At 35.5% G+C, this 21839-nt stretch overlaps 1 long non-coding RNA gene across 1 annotated transcript in view; it reads right to left on the reverse strand.

The window, feature by feature from the left end:
• LOC132597307 (uncharacterized) overlaps positions 1-14879 on the reverse strand; it is a 51321-nt gene extending 36442 nt beyond the window's left edge. Inside the window, exon 1 of the long non-coding RNA XR_009563849.1 lies at positions 14677-14879. This is a non-coding gene — a long non-coding RNA (uncharacterized lncRNA). The remainder of the gene's footprint in view (positions 1-14676) is intronic.
• Between the last annotated feature and the right edge of the window lie 6960 nt (positions 14880-21839).

The following is a 21839-nucleotide window of genomic DNA, read 5'->3' on the forward strand; positions in this document are numbered from 1 at the left end:
GTTAAAAAAATCAGGGAAAGTTTTTCTTTTTTAACAATAAGATAAAATGTGATTCGTACATGAACTGAGGAGAAAAAATAGGTGAGGGTGCATTCACAGTGCTGAATGATATATGTGTTGTAAGATGAAAGGACAGGATTTACTGAGAGCTTGAATAAGGAAGAAGAGTGTAAATGAAGTTGAAAGGCTTCCAGTTTTGTGTATTACACTGATAACATTGTGATGGATTTGTAGCAAGTCAGCTGAGCTAAGATGGAATCATATTTCTCAGAGTTTCCTTCCCTGCCTAATTCTGGGTCAGCATGAACTATGAGAGATATTTTGCATAAAGTCTGGAAGGAATAAATGAAGCAACAGCCATCTTCTTCTTGTGCTCCAAAACTTTAGAGTGGGTGCGGGTTGTTGTGGCAGGTCGTGCGTGTTGATATTTACCTGTTGGCTCACCTGGTGGTCTCGGGTAGTAGGTGGGTCACAGCGATGCCACCTCCTGCCGAGCCTCCTATTCTAGCTTCTCTAGGTCAGGTGTGTATTTAGCTCTATGATGAAGGGTGATAGCTTCTCCTGTAGGCCACCTATCCTCCAGTTGGAGATTTGGAGATGATGAGAGAGGGTACTGGTTTCCAGAGCACCCTCATAATTTCCAGCTCAGACCCAGGTTCCTGTTTGTCTTTGTTTTTCCTCATTTTATCTCCATCTCCCTTTTCTGACTGCTTGTCATTCAGAACTCAGTCTCCAACACCTGTCCCCACAATCATGTAAGGAATTGGGTAAGGAAAAATCCTTAAAATAAATGATAGATAGATAGCTAAATTAGAGATAAAACTTATGTAGACAGATAGAGGTATAGACATGGATAATATACAGGTATATAGAAATATATATAAATAGATTAAATGCTTTTTTTTTTTTTTTTTTTTTTTTTTGCGGTACGTGGGCCTCTCATGGTTGTGGCCTCTCCCGTTGTGGAGCACAGGCTCCGGACGCGCAGGCCCAGCGGCCATGCCTCACCGGCCCAGCCGCTCCGCGGCATGTGGGATCTTCCCGGACCGGGGCACGAACCCGTGTCCCCTGCATCGGCAGGCAGACTCTCAACCACTGCGCCACCAGGGAAGCCCAAATGCTTATTTTTTATGCATCCTGACTGTATTGCTTTACTGATCTTATCTTGATACAATTATTAACTGGATAGCAAATGTAAGTGGAGGACTGGTTAATAGAAGAGAATTATTGAGTACAGTTTTTAACATCCTATTTTCAGTTGCCTGGAATTTATCCAGGGAAAGATCAACAGTAGATCTGAATCTTAGAATATAAGATTGGGCTGGGGCTAAATATTTGGAAGTGGACAGCATATCAGAGGCAGTGGTAGCCATTGGTATAAATAGAGCTTGAGAAAAGTTGAGGGCAAAAACTGTTAGTAGATACTAACATTTAAGAAGGAAAGCGAGAGAGAGAAGCTCATGGAGAGAAAGAGGGAAGGAATGAAGAAATTAGAAGAGTAGTATCCCAGAAGCCAAAAAAGAAAAGAAAGAGATTAGAGAAGAAAGTCATAAGTAGCAGAATATAATATCACAGGTGTGTCAAGTAAAATCAGAACTTAAAGTAAGCCATGGATTGGGCAATTGAAGGACATTGCTCATTTCAGCAATAGTAGCTTCAGTAAAATGGCAAGGTAAAAGTCCCAGTGGATTAGACCAAGTTATAAATGGGAATTTGGGAAAGTGGAAGTGATATGAGGAATCCTTGGAAGTATAGGTAAGAAGGAAGGATGAAAAACAATTCTTAGGTAGAGTGTATTTTGAGATCAGGGTTTTCATTTGTTTGTTTATGTTCAAGATGAGATAGAATTAAAGACAAAGCCTGAGGGAATACAGGTGGTAAATGGGGGAGGGGAGAGGATGAGGATGGTTAAATCTATTTTTCAGATGGATGTCAACCTAGACTTAGGTTATTTAGTGAAACTTGGTTGGGGAAATTTACACCGGGTTCTATTAAATTAATAAAAATATTAAGGATAGATGTGCTGCAGATAGGTTTATAAGGGTGGGAGAAAACACTGAGGAAAAAGTTGAGGAATCTCATGATAAATAAATTTCTTCTTTGTAGTGGATTGAATAGTGTCTCCTGAAAAGATAAGACCAAGTCCTAACTCCTGGTCCCTGTGAATGTGACCTTATTTGGAAACAGGGTTTTTGCATCTTATTGAGTTAACATGAAGTCATAAGGGGTCATATGTTAGAGACTATATTTCCGAGTCTCTTTGTAGTTAGTTAGGTGTGAGCATGCTACTAGCTATAGCAAATAGAATGAAATGACAGTGATGTATGTACTCCCTGAGTGCATATTTTTTAGGATATTGTTTGCCTTCTACTTCCTCACTTTCCCCTTTCCTATAGGCTGGGATGTGAACATGATAGTGGGAGCAGCATCACCTGTGCACCTGAGGACAGCATCTCAGGGATGTGAGAGCAACAAGTTGGAAGGAATCAGGGTTCTTGTGTGATGGGTGGTATAGAAGCATCTGCTGTGACACCAACTGCCACTATGGCATTTTCCATAAAAGACCAATAAAATTCTGTTGTATTTATGCCACTTCATTGTAGGATATTTTTGTGACAACAAAACAGTGTATCACTAAATAAAGAGCTGTGTAAACATTTATTGAATAATAAATGGATAATTTATTGTTTCTGGATAATATGTGAAACAATTGTTTCTGGATAATATGTGAAACAATTGTCTCTGATCTCTTGAAAATTCAGAAATTTATGCCTACATTGGAAATTATTTCTAGTCAAATTTATTACTCTGCTTTTTTTTCAAGTAGCAGAAACACAGACAGTGTAAAGACTGGAAGTCACAAACCTACTGAAAAGTTAATGTGGATGACGGCTTCAGACAATTTCTTAAACAAAAAGACATAGCTTCAAATTAGAGGGTGAAATTCTTTTAGAAAACAGAAATCAGAGAAAGGCAAGGGATGGTAATGAATTAAATAAGATGTGGTAGTAGAGTACCACTGTGAAAAAGGTCAATGTTATTCTCAAAAGTACATACTGAGTAGTTTCTTGTAAAGCAAGGGAGTTAATATTTGAGAAAATGGTCTTGCTCCAAGGACGTCAAAAGCTCACTATGATATATTATCCTTCTGTTTAAGGAGACAAAATAAACTCAGAAGATGAATATAATTCTGGACCTAAGAAAACATACTCGCTGTGGTCACGATAGATCCATTATATAGTTGTCATATTCAAACCCATCAAATATATTTTTCCTTGCTTAAAAATAATACTTATTTTTTATTGTATATGTAAATATTAATACTGAGTCAGTGAAACCCTGATTTTTAAGGAAAAATAGTATTCGTTTACTTGTGACATCAAAATTATGTACTTACTAGATGTTCATCATATAACAACCAATGTGGCCAAATATGTAAATGAAATTAATGATAAAAGACAATTTTAGAATTTTATACTATACAGAAGAAAAATAATAGCATTACATGGAAACTGTTTAAAATGCTTATTACAAAATCAAGCATGAGTACTCTTAGAGCAATTTGAATTGAAACGTAACTTAGGGTTTAGATTTCAGAGGACTCTTTTATAAGGTTACCTGGATATACAATAAGTTGAGGAGGAAGACAGTTGGCTAATAATTTACCCAGCTCTCCCCCCTTTCCCCACTCCCATCACACACACACTACAGAGAAAGAGAGGGTACTCTTTTTCCACAACCATTAGATTTTCCATTGATCTTTCTCTTTCCTTTGAAATAAGCATTTGTCTAGATGACCTAATGCACAAACACAGGCAAGAAAAATCTCCACCATCTATCTGTTCAATCCTCCTGCTGAGAATCTGAACAGGACAACTTCTCTCCAGTTACCCCAAGCTAGATGCCTTGTTAAAATACGTTGCCTCAGCTGGAGAACTGTCCAGTAATACTTTTCTTCATTTTTAACAAACAATATAGACTCTATACTAGTAGGGGTAGGTATAGTCTCCAAGCTCAGAATTTTGCTTATAAAGTTGTAAGTGGTGGCAAAAACAAACAGAGCTGAAGCAGCACTAGTTTCGTTTCCCACGTATGCTCCGCTGGAATTTCCATTGCTTTCGAAGAAGCTCTTTTCCTCGAGCTGTTGACATTTATTCCTTAAAGAAAATGTAGTGACTTAAATTGAATGCTTCACTCATTGCATAGCCAAAATACTACCCTCCACAGCACTGGAGAATTCTATAGTCTTTGCGCTCTTACCCAGAGGGTGAACTGGTCACATCTGGTATTAAAATAGGAAAATTGAAGCAAGCAGGGTCGAGAATATCATGGCATCTACAGCATGGGGTAGGAAGAGGGTTTCTAGAACATCAATGAAAACTGGGAGCATTGTGTACTAACTGATTCATTTATTTACATTTTTATCTCACCAGAACATCTAAAACATATTTTATGGTGTTTGGAGGTAAACAGAGAACATAGAATAGGAAAGAATAAGATTTAGTACAGTCTGGGTACTCCCCCTTGGAAGGGCCCAGTGCCAGAAATGAATTTTTTCTAGACATGTGGGCAGGGAAGATCTTTTTATAATATCTTCACTCCTTTCTGTTATCCAGGCATCTGTGGACTACAGATTTCTGCATTTCTTGTTTGCTTTAAATACGTGTTAGGAAATGGTTAAAATAGCATAGATTTGGATGGAAACTTAGAGGACACAAATATTAAGCCAGCATCATGCTCAGTCTTTCCTGGCAGTTATTCTTCTATTCAATCCTTTTGTGTACACTAATCTGCTTTCCCTTAACATTTCTGCATAGATAGGCCATGCTGATACTTCTAGACTCAGCACAAAAGCCAGTGATACTGGAAGCTTGCAATATCATTTTCCTCCAGGCTGGGTTAGATACTCCTCACTTATGTCCACAGAACAGCATGCATACCTCTGTCATAACAGTCCTTCCCAGGGGTTGCATTTATAATTTTACATCCCAGCCTCCATTATTGAATTGCAGCTTTCTTTCATTTTTCTAATATTAGGAAACTAGCACCAGTGTGTGGCACCTCTGTGTCTTCAACAAATGTTTACTGAATAATTGAATGAACTACTTATTTTACACATATTAAATTGTGGCTCCTATTGATTTGAGGGCTCATCGTTAATAAACTACTTGCAAAGTCAAGACATAGCTCCTACCTCTTAGGCCAAATTTCTTATCATTTCAAATTATGTCCACTCAGAATCAGTTATGCTCTCCTTCACCCTCTCTGTGCTGTATCAACAGCTCTTTATGACTAGGAGTATTTTGACCAGGTAAGATTTCAGTTGGGTTAGTTAAGTGCATAAAGAGCAACTGCTTAAGAAAAGATTTGTTTTTTGTTTTATCTCTCTGATTTTCTACGGCAACTGTTTTAATTCTGCCCTCACTTGCTCTGTCCCATCTGTAGGAAACTGTAGGGGGGAAAAAAGGTACAAAATCCACTTCTCAGTTTGGTGCACAGCAGTCTGATTAGACAGCATTGAGGTGTACTTTGGCTGTCACAGCAAAGCCTGGGAAATGCCTTGAGAGAATTATTGGGTGCAAAGGTCTTAAAGAATTAAACATCTGCCAGTTTCTCACTCTTTCTCTTTCTGATTCATAAGAAGATTATAGAGTACAGAACTTAAAAAGGCTTACTTTTTTTTTTAAAGACTCTATTTTTTTCTTTTTTTCCCAAGGTGGACTAATAGATACTTTTATATTCAACTAGTCAGAAATATCAGCTTTTCTAATAAAGCTATTATTTTCAGCACAGAATGAATTTTAGGACAAAAAAATAAATATTGAGATTGTTTAGACTAATCCTTTTTTGGGACTTCCCCAGCAGTCCAGTGGTTAAGACTTCGCCTTCCAATGCAGGAGGTGTGGGTTCGATCCCTGGTCGTGGAGCTAAGATCCCACATGCCTCTCGGCCAAAAACCAAAACATAAAACAGAAGCAGTATTGTAACAAATGCAATAAAGACTTTAAAAATGGTCCACATCAAAAAAATCCTCAAAAAAAAAAAAGAATAATCCTTTTTTTAGATATATGGCAATTGAGGCTCAGAAAAAGGAAGCCATGTACTCACGATCATACTACTAATTATGGGCTAATATAATTCTAGGTTTCTGCCTTTAAGCCAAAATTTCTTTTCACTATATTAGCTCCTATCACAATTTCATAAAAATAAAATTTCTATATTCTTTAAGAATTTTTATTTAAAATGTTTGAAGGTTAGTTAATATTCTGTCCATACCATGTCAATATGAAAATTAGACATACACATTAGTGGTTCTAACTTAAAGTTGGATAAACAACATTATTTTTGATATTTTTAGAATCTCAAATAGGTAGAATTCAGTTTATCATTTTGATCTTCGTAATAATTTCCACTTTTGTCATGTAGTCAATTATGAGACATATGCAACTCTGTTTGTAATTTTCAAGTTTTATCTGATCTGCCCCACACACCCAATTCAGTTTTATATTTTTGGTTTCATGGAAAGAATTCTTCAATGTAAACTGGAAATTACTTCCCCTAATCTAAGACAGTAAAATCTTTTCTCATCAGATGGAATATTTTGACATGCACTCAGAGTTCTATAGAGAGGTTAAACTTAAAAAATTAGTATCTGGAATTCTATCACAAGATGTACATTGTGTTTTACACAATTTAGCAGTGAATTAGTTTGCTAGGGCTAACACAACAAAGTACTACAGGCTGGGTGGCTTAAACAACAGAAATGTATTTCCTCACAGTTCTAGAGGCTCGAAGTCCAAGATCAAGAGGTCAGCAGGTTTGGTTTCTTCTGAGGCTGCTTTCCTTGGCTTGCAGATGGCCACTGTCTCCTGTGCCTTCACAAGGTCTTTCCTCTGTGTGCATGCAGTCCTTGTATCTCTTTGTGTCCAAATTTCCTCTTTTTATAAGGACACCAGTGAGTTTGGATTAGGTTCTACCCTAAAGGCCTCATTTTAACGTAATCACCAGTTTAAATGCTTTGTCTCCAAATACAGTCACATTCTGAGGTACAGGGGGTTAGGGCTTCAACATAGTTTTGGAGGGGACAAAACTCAGTCCATAACAGACAGCACATATTTCAAACATCTTATAAAATAGGTTCTGCAGTTTTAAGAGGCAATGATACTGCAGAAAGCATGCTGGTTTAAGAGTTTATAGTTCTGAGGATTAGACCTATCTCTGTCTACTTTTGTACAAGTCAAAATCTTTTTATGCTTTAATAATCTCAGTAGTGAAATGAAAAGGTGGGTCCAAAAGATTCTTAAGGTCCTCTTGCTAAAGTTCAATGATCCATGAAATTTTTAAGTATGTAAAAATTCATTTTGATTTCATACTACCTCTGATATTTTCAATAATATGAAATAATGAAGTTCCAGTTTCTCAAGTTTCCTAGGCTATCTTTTAAAATAAGAATAGAACTCTTTCCACTTTCTTGCCTTCAAAGTTTTGCTATCAGGACTGTTTTAAAAATGCAGAATGAATTTTTAACAGAGCATTGACACTTGCATTGTTAATGTGCCTTCAGGCATGTAATTAGCTGAGAAGTTTAATCTTTTATATTCCAAAGTTTGATCAGAATGCATAAGCTCAGAAAAGCTATAAAGTATTGACCAGCATCTTTGATTAAAAAAAAAAAAAGTTCTAAGCAAGCACTTGAAGGTACTTTCTGTAAAATCAAATGTTCCTTGTTGCTTCTCAATATATACATTAAATATAATAAGATGATGTTTTTCTCTTTTTATATATCAACCAGAAACAAAATGTCTACTATTTTCCTACTTTATTATTTATGTTTATAAATTTATTTATTTATTTAGGCTATGTTGGGTCTTTGTTGCTGCACACGGCCTATCTCTAGCTGTGGCAAGTGGGAGCTACTACTCGTGGCAGTGTGCGGGCTTCTCATTGTGGTGGCTTCTCTTGTTGCAGAGCATGGGGCTCTAGGTGCTCAGGCTTCAGTAGTTGTGGCATGCAGGCTCAGCAGTTGTGGTGCACGGGCTTAATTGCTCCGCAGCACGTGGGATCTTCCTGGACCAGGTCTCAAACCCGTGTCTCCTGCATTGGCAGGTAGATTCTTAACCACTGCACCATCAGGGAAGTCCCTAATTTCCTACTTTAGATTTTTGAGAGATTTATCTTGCTTGGGAATATCTGAAAAGAGTCACGTGTAACTTTCTGATAAATGAATGATTTATTCTTTGAATGATTCATCTTTAACAAAGCATATCACTCAATTAAGGAAAATAAAAAAAGTCTGCTAGGTGAATATATAAAATGAAATTATAATGTAGCTTATTTAAATAAATTAATGTGTTTCCCATTTATTTATGCTGAGTAAATATGAACACATATTTATTTCTGTAGCATTCAATCTCATGTTAGAACATTACATTTATTTGATATGAGATGAAGAGAAGGCATTAGGATTGCATTGGAAACGGTTGGTTCGATCGAATAAGGAACAGAAGAAGGAAATTTCCATAAGAATCAAAAACATATCCAAATTAGAGAGAATGAGGGAATTAACCACATCAGTCTGGAGGTAATTTTCTTTCTTTGAATCACTTGTGCATAAGTATATACTCAAATTGTTCAAAAGTTGTCTCTTTAATTACTTTTATATCGACTCATTGTTCAACAGAGAGTCAGTGGTAAGTAAATCTTGTTAATTAAAAGTTGCATGGGCCTCAGAAGAAAATCAGATTTATACAGTGCCTCTCCTTTAGGGGAAATGTGAGATTAGTTCTGGTGTGATTATGCGGTAGTCAGGTAGGAGAGCCTGAAGTTTGGAATAAGAAAAATGCAGACCATTACACCAAGGAGACGTAATATTATCACAATATAAAGTAAACATCAGTGGTGAGAGAAGTAGGGAAAAATAACTCTTTTTGGAAATAGCCATTTCTGTGGCTGAGATAATCCTGATATCAGTGTTTTAAAATATATTATAATGACAGTTGATTTGTACCATGTTCTCTTCAGAAAGGAACTATCCATGGATTAATGAGATATTACAATCAATCACTTCACAAAAGAACTCTTTTGAATCTAGTTGGAAACAGAGATGAATAAAGGTTATCTGTTCTGTTTCTATGCTCCCACAGTATTTTATATATACCATTAAGATGGTGGAGTACTCATTACATTCTATTTCATATTTATCTACGGGTATAATCATCTCATTCACTACTTTGTACGTTTTTTGGGCTATGATTTTATCTCAATTTTATTTGTATTAATCACAGCACCATTCATTCTTCCAACAAATATTTACTGAATCTTCACTATGTGTCAATTGTGGGGTTATATACAAAATAATTGAATGGAGATGTACGTTTCTGGCATCAGTGATCCTATGGTCCATGGACACACACACACTCACTATGCTACAATACTACTAATACTGGATGGATTTTGAAAGAGCAGGAATATTGGGGAATGTGTGTAGGGATCACTCTGGAAGTCAGATAAGGGCATCTAGCTGTAGAGAGCTTCATATGAGATGAGAAAAATGGACAGGATTTTATTTTGTGGGCAGTAGAGGACAATCATTTGCTAAGCACAGCATTTGTGAGAATCACCTGTGTTTGAGAGTTACAGAAAGTTTATTATTTTAGGAGCCTCAAGTGTGAGTTCTGGGGTATGTATTTCAGGAAGGGTGATCTATGAAAGGCAGGATGACATCAGGAAGTGAGAGGGACATGAAGAAGAAAAAAGACACAGGAGACGTGGTTGATCAGTAGAAAAAGGATCAGATCATATAAGAATATTGTATCATGACAGTGTGTTTGCATTTTATACTACAGAGGAGGAGGCTCTTTGAAGAAATTTAGTAGGGGAGTGACAGTCAAAATTGTATATCAATAAGATCTTTTGGCAAATAAAAGATGCTAGGGGAAATCATGGGTTGAGGAAGTATAACACTTGAAAATCACAGAAGTTATTTTGGAAGCATCTGAAAACGACTAGCATGTCAATGATTCCAAAATAATAGGGAACAGCACAATCATCTAAGTTGATCCTTTAGCCATGAATTGTCAAAGATCTACTCCAAACTTTTAAATTAAATTAACCGGGAATGGGCCTGAGTATCTGCATTTTAGCAAGCATTGCCAGGTTATTCTTAGGTAGCTGGTGGCTGAAACATATCTTGATAACATGGCTTTATAGGAAGCTCTCAGTGTTGCTTCAGTGGATCAAATTATGTATAAAGGGAACTGGGTTTAGAATCTGGCTCCTGACTTAGATTATTGATGATAATAATACACAAGTGTATCTGTGTGCACAGGCATCTGTGTGTGAAGGTGGGTTGCCTCCAAACCTTTAAAAACACTATCCTATTTTATCCACTCAGAATCCAATGATGAATGCAGGTGAAGTATGTTTTCCTATTTTAAGTGAGAGAACTGAGACAATGGCAGATAAGTGACTTATTCCAAGTCACACTGAAAGTAAGAAGTAGAGGAAAAACCCAAACTAAATCCACATGATTCCCTAGGTCATTGTAATTTCTTCTCCAGTTCACTGTAGTTCACAGCCTTTTTAGAGGACACCAGCCAAATTCTTGATATTTCTGATTCTCATAAATAAAATGATAGTCCAGACGTGGTTCTCAACTGGGGGTAGTTTTGCCCCCAAGAGCACACATTTGGCCATGTGTTTTGGTTATCACAGGTTGGGGCTTGGGAGTGCTACTGCCATCTAGTGAGTAGAGACCAGGAATGCTGCTAAACACCTACAGCGTACAGGACACCCCCCCCGCACCCCTCCCCCCACAACAGCAACAAAACCGATCTGGATGAAAATGTCAATAGTGCCAAGGCTGAGAAGACCTGATTCAGATTTAGGACACACTAAGGTTCATTCCAGCTCTAAAATTCAATGACTATCAAATTACTAATCCACCCTATGCAACAAAAAGAACACATTTGAGAAAGTGTCAATGTTATAAGTCTTGGATTTCTCTTTTGTCTAAATACTGTCAATAGTTCTGACCTCTTAGATTATGTTTATCCTGATATCTCTTAGACTCAATGTCTGTTATTTTAGACATGAAGTAGGACATGAAGATTCACCGATGTCCTACTGTGTGTCAGGCATTTTCACTATGTTGACTCATTTGATCCTTAAAAGAGTGTATTAAAACAGACATTATATAGGTTGCTTCCATAAAAAAAAAGATACAAATGAACTTATTTACAAAACAGAAACAGACTCACAGACATAGAGAACAAACTTATGGTTACCGGGGGAATGGTTGGGGGGAGGGATAGTTAAGGAGTTTGGGATTGACATGTACACACTGATATATTTAAAATAGACAACCAACAAGGACCTACTGTATAGCACAGGGAACTCTGCTCAATATTATATAACAACCTAACTGGGAAAAGGATTTGAAAAAGAGTAGTTAGATGTATATGTATAATTGAATCACTTTGTTCTACACCTGAAACTAACACAACATTGTTAATCAACTATACTCCAACATAAAATAAAAAGTTAAAAAAACCCAAACAGACATTATTAACACTGCTACCCTTCTTGTATATAATTAGATAGTCCCATAATATTGGACATAGAAATAATGGTTTGGTTTTCTTTCATAAAGAAATGAGTTGATTGTTCTTATCTAATATCTTTTAAATAGATGAGTCTGGTTAAACATTCTGAACCTCAGCATCAACTCACGCTGTGCAGGCCCCTCACCATGCTGGTGAGACTTTCAGGGAGAAAGGCAGATCAGCATATGAATCACAGGACTCAGCATGAACATTTCAGAGAAGCAGAGAAAGGTAAAGTGCTTGTCATTTTTATGAGACACTATCAGTAGCAAGCAAAGGGCTTGTTCTGCAAGTGAGAGAAGTCAGCAGACTTAGTCTATAAAACCAAGTACTTAAAATTCCAGCCTCGTCACTAATTAGCTGTGTGATTTTGGGAAATTCAATATCTTTGTCTTCATTGTCTTCAAATATAAGCTATATGGCTGGAATCAAACTTATCTAGCATCCTTTTCAGCATTATAAAATAATTCCTGCTTTTGTAAATCACTCACTTGGAATTCACTTGGAGGGTTTCATATTTGGCAACCTTCCTTATAGAACTTAGAAGAAAGTGTGTGTGTGTGTGTGTGTGTGTGTGTGCGCGCGTGTGTTTTGTGCTTGTGTTTAATTTCTTACAAGTGGTGAAGGGCTTATTTTATAATTTGAAAAATTTGAGTCTACTTTCTGGTTTGAAATAAACCTCAGGTTTTCCAGCCTCAGTGAAAATATTTTCAAAATGTTAGTAATTTTAAGTAAAAGTTTTTAATTAGGGCTAGAGACAAAAGTATATATTTAACAGGAAAAAAAGGAGGTTGACTTCGGATAGAAACATATACTTGAATGTGTCTTATATTTATGAAACTCATAGTATTTCAAAATAACTCCATTAGGAAAAGACCAAATCCAAAGAAGCCGGGATTTCCAGAGACTTTCTAGTCTCTCCCTCTATAGATGCTTGGTACTTATCTGTCCATGCAGGTGTGTTGAAGGTAGTACTGTGTATGTTGGATTAAAATAGAAAAGAATGGGAAGGTTGCATTTTAATCGCAAATTCAACAGCTTTTAACTCTATTTGCTATTGCTTACCTTATGGAAAGAAGACATAGTGTTTTGACTAGTTTCTCTCTCCCTCCCCCCCTCATCCAGCTGGAACTTCAGCTGTGACTTTAAAATGTAACTGTATTTGGAAGAAGCATTTTGCAGATAAAATTAGTTAAGGATCTTGAGAAGATATCATACTAAATTTAGGGTGAACCATAAATCAAATGACTGGTGTCCTTATAAGAAGAGGAAAGGACACAAGCATCCAGAGGAGAAGTCCATTTTTAAGGTGGAGGTAGGCAGGGTTTGGAGTTATGCTACCACAAGCCGAAGAACACTTGGGGCTACCAGAAGTTGAAGAGGCAAGGAGAGATTCTTCCCTAGAATCTTCAAAGGGAGCATTGTCTTTCTGACACCCGGATTTCAGACTTTATCTTACAGAATTATGAGAGAATAGATTTTTGTTGTTTCAGAACACCCAGCTTGTGATATGCAATTATGGGAGCCCTAGAAAATGAATACAGATTTTGGTACTTAGAAATGGGGTGCTTCTTTATCAAATATTTTGAAACGTGCAAGTTTCTTTGATATTGCATAATGGGTGGAGACTGCAAATATTAAGGCTCATGATAGAAAAAGTTTAGGTTGCTTTGAAGAGACTGTTGGTGAAAATACTGACATAAACTGTACTTCTGTTGAGGTCTCAGAAGGAAAGGAGAAACATTATTTGACACTGTAGAAAAGGCAATTTGTTTTATAAAGGAGCAAAAAAATATATATTGGCTGAATTGTGTATTATTGTTGGGCAAAAAGCAGAGCTTGGTAGCAATGAATTTGAATATTTAGCTGAGGACATTTACAAGCAAAATGTTGAAGGTGTAGTCTGGTTTCTCTTTGTTGTTTTCATAAAATATGAGAAGAAAGAGATAAATTGAGGAAGAAACTCTTAAGCAAAACAGAACCAGAATTTGATACTTTGGAAATTCTCAGCCTATCCTTCTCTCAACAAATGCTACATAATACTCTGGAGAGAATGCCAAGGATGAGGCGGACAATTTGTTGCTGATTATTAGATATGTGACTTATGGATCCAATAAATCATCAACTGAAGCCAGAAATAGAGATGAAGTTGCCCAGGAAGGATCTGTGGAGATCCCTTGAGTCTGAAGGCATGGATCCCCTTGACATATGTGTGCAATTGACATGTTTCTTGAGAATGTTAAGCCTGCAGAAACACTGCAAATGGATCATACCCAGATTCTCACCCGAACTTGATTCAGATGATATAATTTGGAACTTTTTGAGTTAAGAATAGATGAGAGTTTGGACTTAGAGAGCGTGTGCTGAAATGAGTTATGACTTGAGAATGCTGGGATGAAGTGAATATGTTGTGAATGTGCAATGAATATGAATCTTGGAGGAACAGAGGGTGGACTAAAGTGTACCCCCCAAATTTGTGTCTAGTCACCCATTTTGTGGTATTTGTTATGGCAGTTGGTTGATAGAAGGACAGAGGAAAATACCTCAGAAAGAAGATTTTCTGAGGTTATGGATCTTTATGGTATCCCACACCATACACATTTCTTTTGATAATACTCTTCACCATTCCCCATTCATTCCCAAAGAGACAATATTCTTCACAAATGAAATAATAGATCTTAGATTAGCTTTTAAGCTGGTGTATGGTAGAAGTCTGCACAGTAAGATCATGCACGGTGCTAACTTCTTATAGATAGTCAAAATTCTATAGTCAAAATTCAATACTGGCTCCCAGGATAGTATAAGCAACATCTGCAATACAGTCAAACACATAAAGTTATGCAGAACCAAACTGTCGAATATTTTAGTCTTAGTTGAAGCTTTCAAGAATGATAGTTAACACAAGACCCACAAACTACAATTCATGATACATTATGCTTAATAACTGGTAAATTTTATTGTTTATAATTTATGTCCATTTCTTCAAGTAACTTGAAATATTTCTAAATTCCTAAATTAAAATAATTCCTTAGAAGATGGTACACATCTTTTTGGCTACTTTGTAGATACTCACCTGGTTCTCAGAAAGACTGGACGCAGAAATGAATACTGAGTATTCCTGGTGAGTGACACCGAAAAAATAATCATCTATTCTTTGTTGAGTGCACAGTTTCTTAAACTGTCTTTCATATGTATTTAAAGCAAAAAGTAAATGCAGATTTTTTTCCTTTAAAATTGCTTTCTTTCTGCTTTTCCTGGTAGTCAAAGGAGGTTTAAAAATATTCCCTTCTTAGCTCATGCAGAACAACTACAGGCTGTTCTTGGACAGAAAACAAATAGTGAAATAGATGTGAAAAAGAGTTCCAAAGCACAGAAGGAGCTAAACCATAAAAGCAGGGTATATTGTATAACCAGTACTGTGAATAATAACCCTGAGTACCCTGAGACTAGAGTACACTTCTTTACTCCTTCAAGAACTCTTGGTGTCACTAAAAATCAGGAGATCCTGGGGGTAGCTTTGTGTATGTATTGATATTAAACCCAATATAAAATATAAGCTAACTTACTGACATGGCAGCTATTTTTCTTTAATTTGGCAATAAAGAGCGGCATTTAGGTAAATTATGTAATGAACAACTGACCAATATTTTTCAACATTCTATTTTCAAATCACTGCTTGAAATAAATTATATGCAAATATACAACGTATTGTGAATAGAAGCAACATATAAAGTGAATCATGAATATTACCATATATATTTAGTCTCTTATTCCAGACCTTAAAATGTGTCTCTTCAAATGAATTTCTTTGCTCTTACCTCATGCTAACTCTCACTGACTAGGAGGTATTTTAATCACTTAGCTTTATATAGGAGGTGAAAGTTTGTGATTACGAATATGCACCTCCTTCTGAACAGCTTGAGGAAAATAGAAATTGTACATATAAATTATTCAACCACTTGTCCCATTTTGATACATTTCATAGTCTTCTATTGAAGATAATGTATAAATAAAACCTCAAGTGAAAGAGGTAGATAAATAGATAGACAGACAAATCAACAGATAGACAAATAGATATCCATACCTTTATGGTTTGGGAGCAGGAAAGCCAGAGTTGGTATTGTCAAGGTAACTAATAAATGCAAAGAAGAGGGAAGAATATTTCTAACTTCATGACTCCTCTTCTTCCTCTTAAAGCGTTATTTGCCTATTAGTTTTTTGTCATTTTGAAAGTTTTATGTTCTCTTTTTAATGGGAATATGTTAATGTAAAAAATAGATGTATTTCCATGATTAGTAAAGTATTATCTACAGAGTTCCAGTTCTTAAAACTGTAAGACACATATTAATTGGTTGAATTATTTGATATTCTAATTGTGGGTAAAGAGGTAGATATTGGGTGACATTTGAAGTTTCTAACCCAGAGGACTTAATGCAAACATGAAAGTTATTTTGAGGTTTTATATTTGTTCAATATTAAATATGTATATGCATACATGTATAGATATACATAGGTATGTATACATATATACTCACATGTCTATAGATATACATATGGGTATATGTATATATTTACATTTGGGAACTTAGGCATAAATTTCAAGTAGATGCTAGAGATGTGCTTGTGATTTGGTAGCTGAGGAGATTCCCCAGAGTGGTGTGTATTTTTATCTGAACATTTTATTTCATTTCAAATTATACACATTGCTAAAATTTAAATGATAGACAATGGTGGACTTTTGGGAAGTCTGTCTCAGATTTGTGCTTCTATAAAATGAAGTGCTCTTCCTTCTCTTCTAAAGTTTGTCTAGTCAGTTAGATATTTACTTTAGATGTTTGTATATGGCTTTCCATTTGGTTGTTTGACAAAACTGGGAAATCATATGACCTAACAATCATACGTGTATTTTTGTCCACCTGATCTTGAGCATGGGGTATGCTCAAAATGGCTTGTGGCTAGAACATTATGTCCTTAACATAAAAAATTCAAAATATTTGTAAACTCAATCATTCATCCATGCAAATGGTTTTCAATAAATAAAATGCTTTATAAATTTAAGTATGTAATTGCCTTAGTACTATCTGATGTTCTATCAACCACTTCGGTTGAAATTTAATTACATAATATTCATGGGAACTTTAGAATAAGTCTGCCATCTAAGCCAGCAAAATATTCAACATGGAGTCCACTGATAAAATGCAGCCTGCGTGATTTAGAGGTGCACTTGTCCTGCAATTTTTCAGCGACAGGAAATTATACACTAAAATAACTTGGAAGTTTTGGCTTTGGTCAAAATACAGCATAGGACATATCTACAATGAAAAAATTACTAATAGATTATGAAATAAAATAAAACCAAAAAAGACACAAAGAAATGTTATATGCCCAGCAATAATATATTAGCCAATTTGAAAGGGAAATCAGTAAATTAGATTCATTTTAGAGGGGATATATATAAATAAATATGTGTGTGAATGCATGTATGCACACACATACACTCATACATGTGTGTATATACATGCTGATTAAAATGTATTGAGGTGTTTTATTGAGGAATTTGGGAGTTTAATGAGAACTCCAACTACAGTTGACCCTTGAGCAACATGTGTTTGAACTGCCCAGGTCTGCTTATACACACATTTTTGTCAATAGTTAACACTTCAGTGCTGCATGATCCAGGGTTGGTTGAATCCTCAGATGCTGAACTGCAGATGCAGAGGAACCGAAGATATGGAGGGTTGAATATAAATTACACAAGGGTTTTTGAGTGTGTGGAGGGCCAGTGTCTCCAACCACCACAGTGATTCAGAATGAACTGTATTTACAAACTAGCCAAACTTTGAGTGGTATATATCTACCTCTGTGAAAATGCATTTCATTTATGAACTATCTTTAGCACTGTTACTGTAACTTAGCAATGTGGGCAAAAGGCATATGCATGTCTAATGATGAGATCCATCATTGGCAAATTCATACACACACAATTTTTACACAACTTACTATCTCAGAGGTAAAATAAACAACTTTACTTATCACAGCATTCTGGAGCAATGCATTTGGATTAAGTACAGATACCCGAGTGTTCAAAGGACACTAGGAGTTCATGTCTATGTAAACTTTTTAAATTTATTAGTACTGTGGCACTGATTCTCCCTGCAATATTATATTACATATTAGTTTTATGATTTAAAAATTTATATGCTATACATATTAGTAGTGGTATCAAGAAATTGGTGCTTGTATCTTCAAATTAATCAGAAAGTAAGAGTTCTTGTTTGACATTAATAAGCACAAAGATGCATTTCTAACAGTAGAGTATAGACAAATCTGGACGACTCAGGAGTTGATGATCCAGGCTGCAGATGTTTCAATTCCTTTGCCCCTCCTCCTGCCTGTTCTTTTCATTTGTTTATTTCTCAGTTTACTGGTGTTTTGAACTTCATCACAATGTGATGTATAAATTGTATACAATGCGTAAATGTGTAAATGTATAAATTGAAATAGCATATGCCTGTAATATTTGTGCATTTCAATAAATATAGTGGAACACTTATTGATGCTTACTTAATGTCTGTGGAGGATGAATTATTACTGATATTTTTTTCATATTTCTCAAAAATTGGATCTCTTATTTCTTTACTAAAATGCATGCCCATTATAATTAGTATTTAGGTATTATTCCTAAATTGAGAGACTCAAATTTTTCAAAGTAAGAACTTTCAGAGTTCTGTAGCCCATGCTCCCCAGATATACCTTCCATCAATTATTTGCTAAAGACAAAGGTGTTTTATTGTTATTTGAATAAGGTTTTCTTCATTATTTCCAATAAATTAAAGTTCTGTATGTTTATATTTTATTGAAAAATTAGAAGGGACTAATGATAACCTAAAAAATTAACTATAGCAAATTTTCACTTCCTACTTAAATCCATTAACATTTGGGAGATAAAAAGATTGAGCGGAGATTCACTTCTTATAATTACGGTGACTAAGAAAATGACTAAGAAAATAAGCATACATTTTTTCATTGTGCTGTATTTTTATTACAATAGTAATTAAGTATTAAAAATAATACATTTAAATTATTGTTATGTTTATGAATAGAAGTATTAAAATAATTTAATATATTATCTTTCATAGAATAATTAACATCAGATTTTTTTTTTGTAAGCCTTCCCTTTATACTATCTGTGGTGAACTTAACAATAACCAGAATAGGGGTTTATACATTTCCTAATCAGGAGCATGGCCCTTTGAGCAGGTAGAAAAAAACATGAAAGTTTTCATAATCATACTGAAAATAACATGGATATGTTTATTACTGAAAATTTAAGCAAGAAGATGTGATTATGTGATATTTTACTCAATAGTCCCTCAGTCAGAATCTGGTATTAATCAAACCACAAAGGCTGAAATTGTTTGCCCTTGGGTTAAAAAAAAATACATTATAGTGTTTTATAACTGTATATGAGCAATGGAACAATACAAATATGCTTTTAAGGGAACCGATTGCGGTCTAGGTGTCTGGAGAATAAAGTTATAGTGACTTCTGGAAAAAAATGAATAAAATGTAGTGGGTGAAAATTTTTAGAGCCCAGTGGGGGTCATCCAAAATGTATAAACAATGGATGACTGGCAGACTCAGGTATCTTTTTTCACAAGTGGAGAGGACTGTAGTTGTATAAAGGAAATAAAAAGCTCCCCCTCTCTCTCTCTCTAAATCAGACCTGCCTCTAAATTTGGCCTTGAGATGGGTTATGTGACAGCACTCAATGGAAGAATTAGCAAAACATTTATTTTTCAGAGCAAAATCTCTCAGCAGGAGGCAACACAGCACTGTTAGAGAATTTTTCAACTAAGCATGAGGCTAGGCAGTTTGAGTTAAGTTTGTTTGAAGTCTTAGCCTGTTACTCTCCTCAATGAACTGATTACTTGCTTGGAATTACAGAAATAGATATGCTGCCACTCCCTTTCTAAGCTGAAGGCTAACGTATTCTGCCTGCTGGAGCAACATTCAACACCGTCTGCAAAATGAGCTATCAATCCATCTCAAAAGCAGTTTGAAATCTACTCCGAATACTTTACTACAAAATATAAATGCAAAATCATATGGCTGCCAGGAACTTCCAAAGGTCATCTAACATTCCAGCTTTCACATATCCTAAACAGAAATGCACATGTCCCATTCTTCATTAGTTTATTCAACAGCACCAACGAATAAAACTCATTCCTACTATAAATTTCTTTTGTCCAGTGAGTCAGAGAAAATGATAGAGCTGATTAGTCATTTTAAACTATTTGTATTTAATGTGATAAGTGTCAATTTTGAAACGACTATAACATGATATGAAACTGCTTTGCAAGGAAACTTAATTCTACCTGGGAACTGGAGAAAGTTTCACAACTATGTTAGCTGAATCTTGGCAGATGTTATCATTTACTGGGAAAAGGGGGACTTTCCAAAAGTAGAAAGATAGGGATAATCTTGTTTCATTTCTATTTGACAGTAATGCCATGGAGGAATCCATCCCACTCTCTGAAATATAGAATTTTGATTTTTTATGGGACATTCCTTGGACACTTGCTCTATGGCTACACCCATGCAGCTGAACATAACATCATAGATTTCCCTATCCCATTATGTCTTCCATTTTCCTCGTGGCTGAGATAATTATTTCATATTTTTTGTTCTCTATCATTTCTCCTTTTCCTTTAACACTTCCTCCACAATCCACACTCCCAGCTCCCAACTTCACTTTCTATTTCATAGATAAATAGAAGCAATCAGAGGATAACATTAACTTGTACTGCTATATCAAATCACCTCCCACTTCTGCTTCCATATACTCCACCATTTTTTCCTGTTCCAAATGTATTAGCTGTCCATGTTCCTAGCTACAGCCAATCCTAACAGCTGTTCACATGGTCACTTTCCTGCTAATTGCTCAAGGACTTTTCTCAAGGTGCTCTCCACATCTCTCTGTCTTACATCATCATTTCTGTCTTTACTGTATCATTTCTTTTAGAATAAAGATAGCATTTGACCATCTTATAAATAAATGGTCTTATTTTTCTCCCATCTTATTAACAATGAATAAAACTTATGATCACATTTATTTATAGGCAAAGTTGAGACTACGGTAATGCAAATGACTGACTCATCTTGGGCACAAAGTTTAAAGGAGTGCCAAAAACTTAGTAACAAAGTTAAAATTATTTCAATATTTTAAAAAAATTCATGCAAAAATCCATGGCAAACAAAATATGTAATTATAAATTGTATATTTATAAATATGAATTGGCATAAAACAGAATTAGTAATACTAATTTTTATTTTTGCCTTAAACTCCAATATTGCTAGGCATGGCATTGGTGCCAGGGCATAGTCCTCTTTGACCTCTCCTATTTTCTCTATATATGCACTCTTTACATAATCTTAATCTGCCTCATGGTTTAAAAAAGCATCTATATTGGTGAGTCCCAAGATTATATTTCCAGCCTGAACCATTTCCCTGAAATATGGAATATCTAGCGGCATATTCATCATCTCAACTTGAATATTGAATGGATGCTAACTTGAGAGCAGTGAACACACAGAATCATAATAATTATTTTTCTTATCCTTTAAGTCATTTTATTATTATTTATGTTATTATATTGTTATTTTAACACATTCCACTTGGGGTTGGCTAATGAAATGTATTATGATTTTTTTTTATTATTTTTTTGTGTGTGTGGTACGCGGGCCTCTCACTGTTGTGGCCTCTCCCATTGCGGAGCACAGGCTCTAGACGAGCAGGCTCAGCGGCCATGGCTCACGGGCCCAGCCGCTCCGTGGCATGTGGGATCTTCCCAGACCGGGGCACGAACCCGTGTCCCCTGCATCGGCAGACGGACTCTCAACCACTGCGCCACCAGGGAAGCCCCTATTATGATTTGATACACAGGAAACCCATGGCAATAGAGCATTGGAATGAGTTTAAAGTGATCTGGGTTACTGCAACCTTCCTGAACTCATCTCTTACTACTCTTTCCTTCTTTGCCTTTAATTCAGCCACATTGACCCATTGTTGTTTGTTGTTATGTGTTTTATGGATTTTTCCACTCTGTTTATTTGCCCTTGGTTTCTATATAGATTTAGTCTTCATTTCTCAAGTATTTTTGTTTCTTTTTTTCTACTTATTCCTTAAATTTTATGATATTTATTTTCAATCTTCCTTTTCTCCAATCTCCTTAT

The sequence above is a fragment of the Globicephala melas genome, chromosome 5, assembly GCF_963455315.2.
Source record: "Globicephala melas chromosome 5, mGloMel1.2, whole genome shotgun sequence".
Lineage (NCBI taxonomy): Eukaryota > Metazoa > Chordata > Mammalia > Artiodactyla > Delphinidae > Globicephala > Globicephala melas.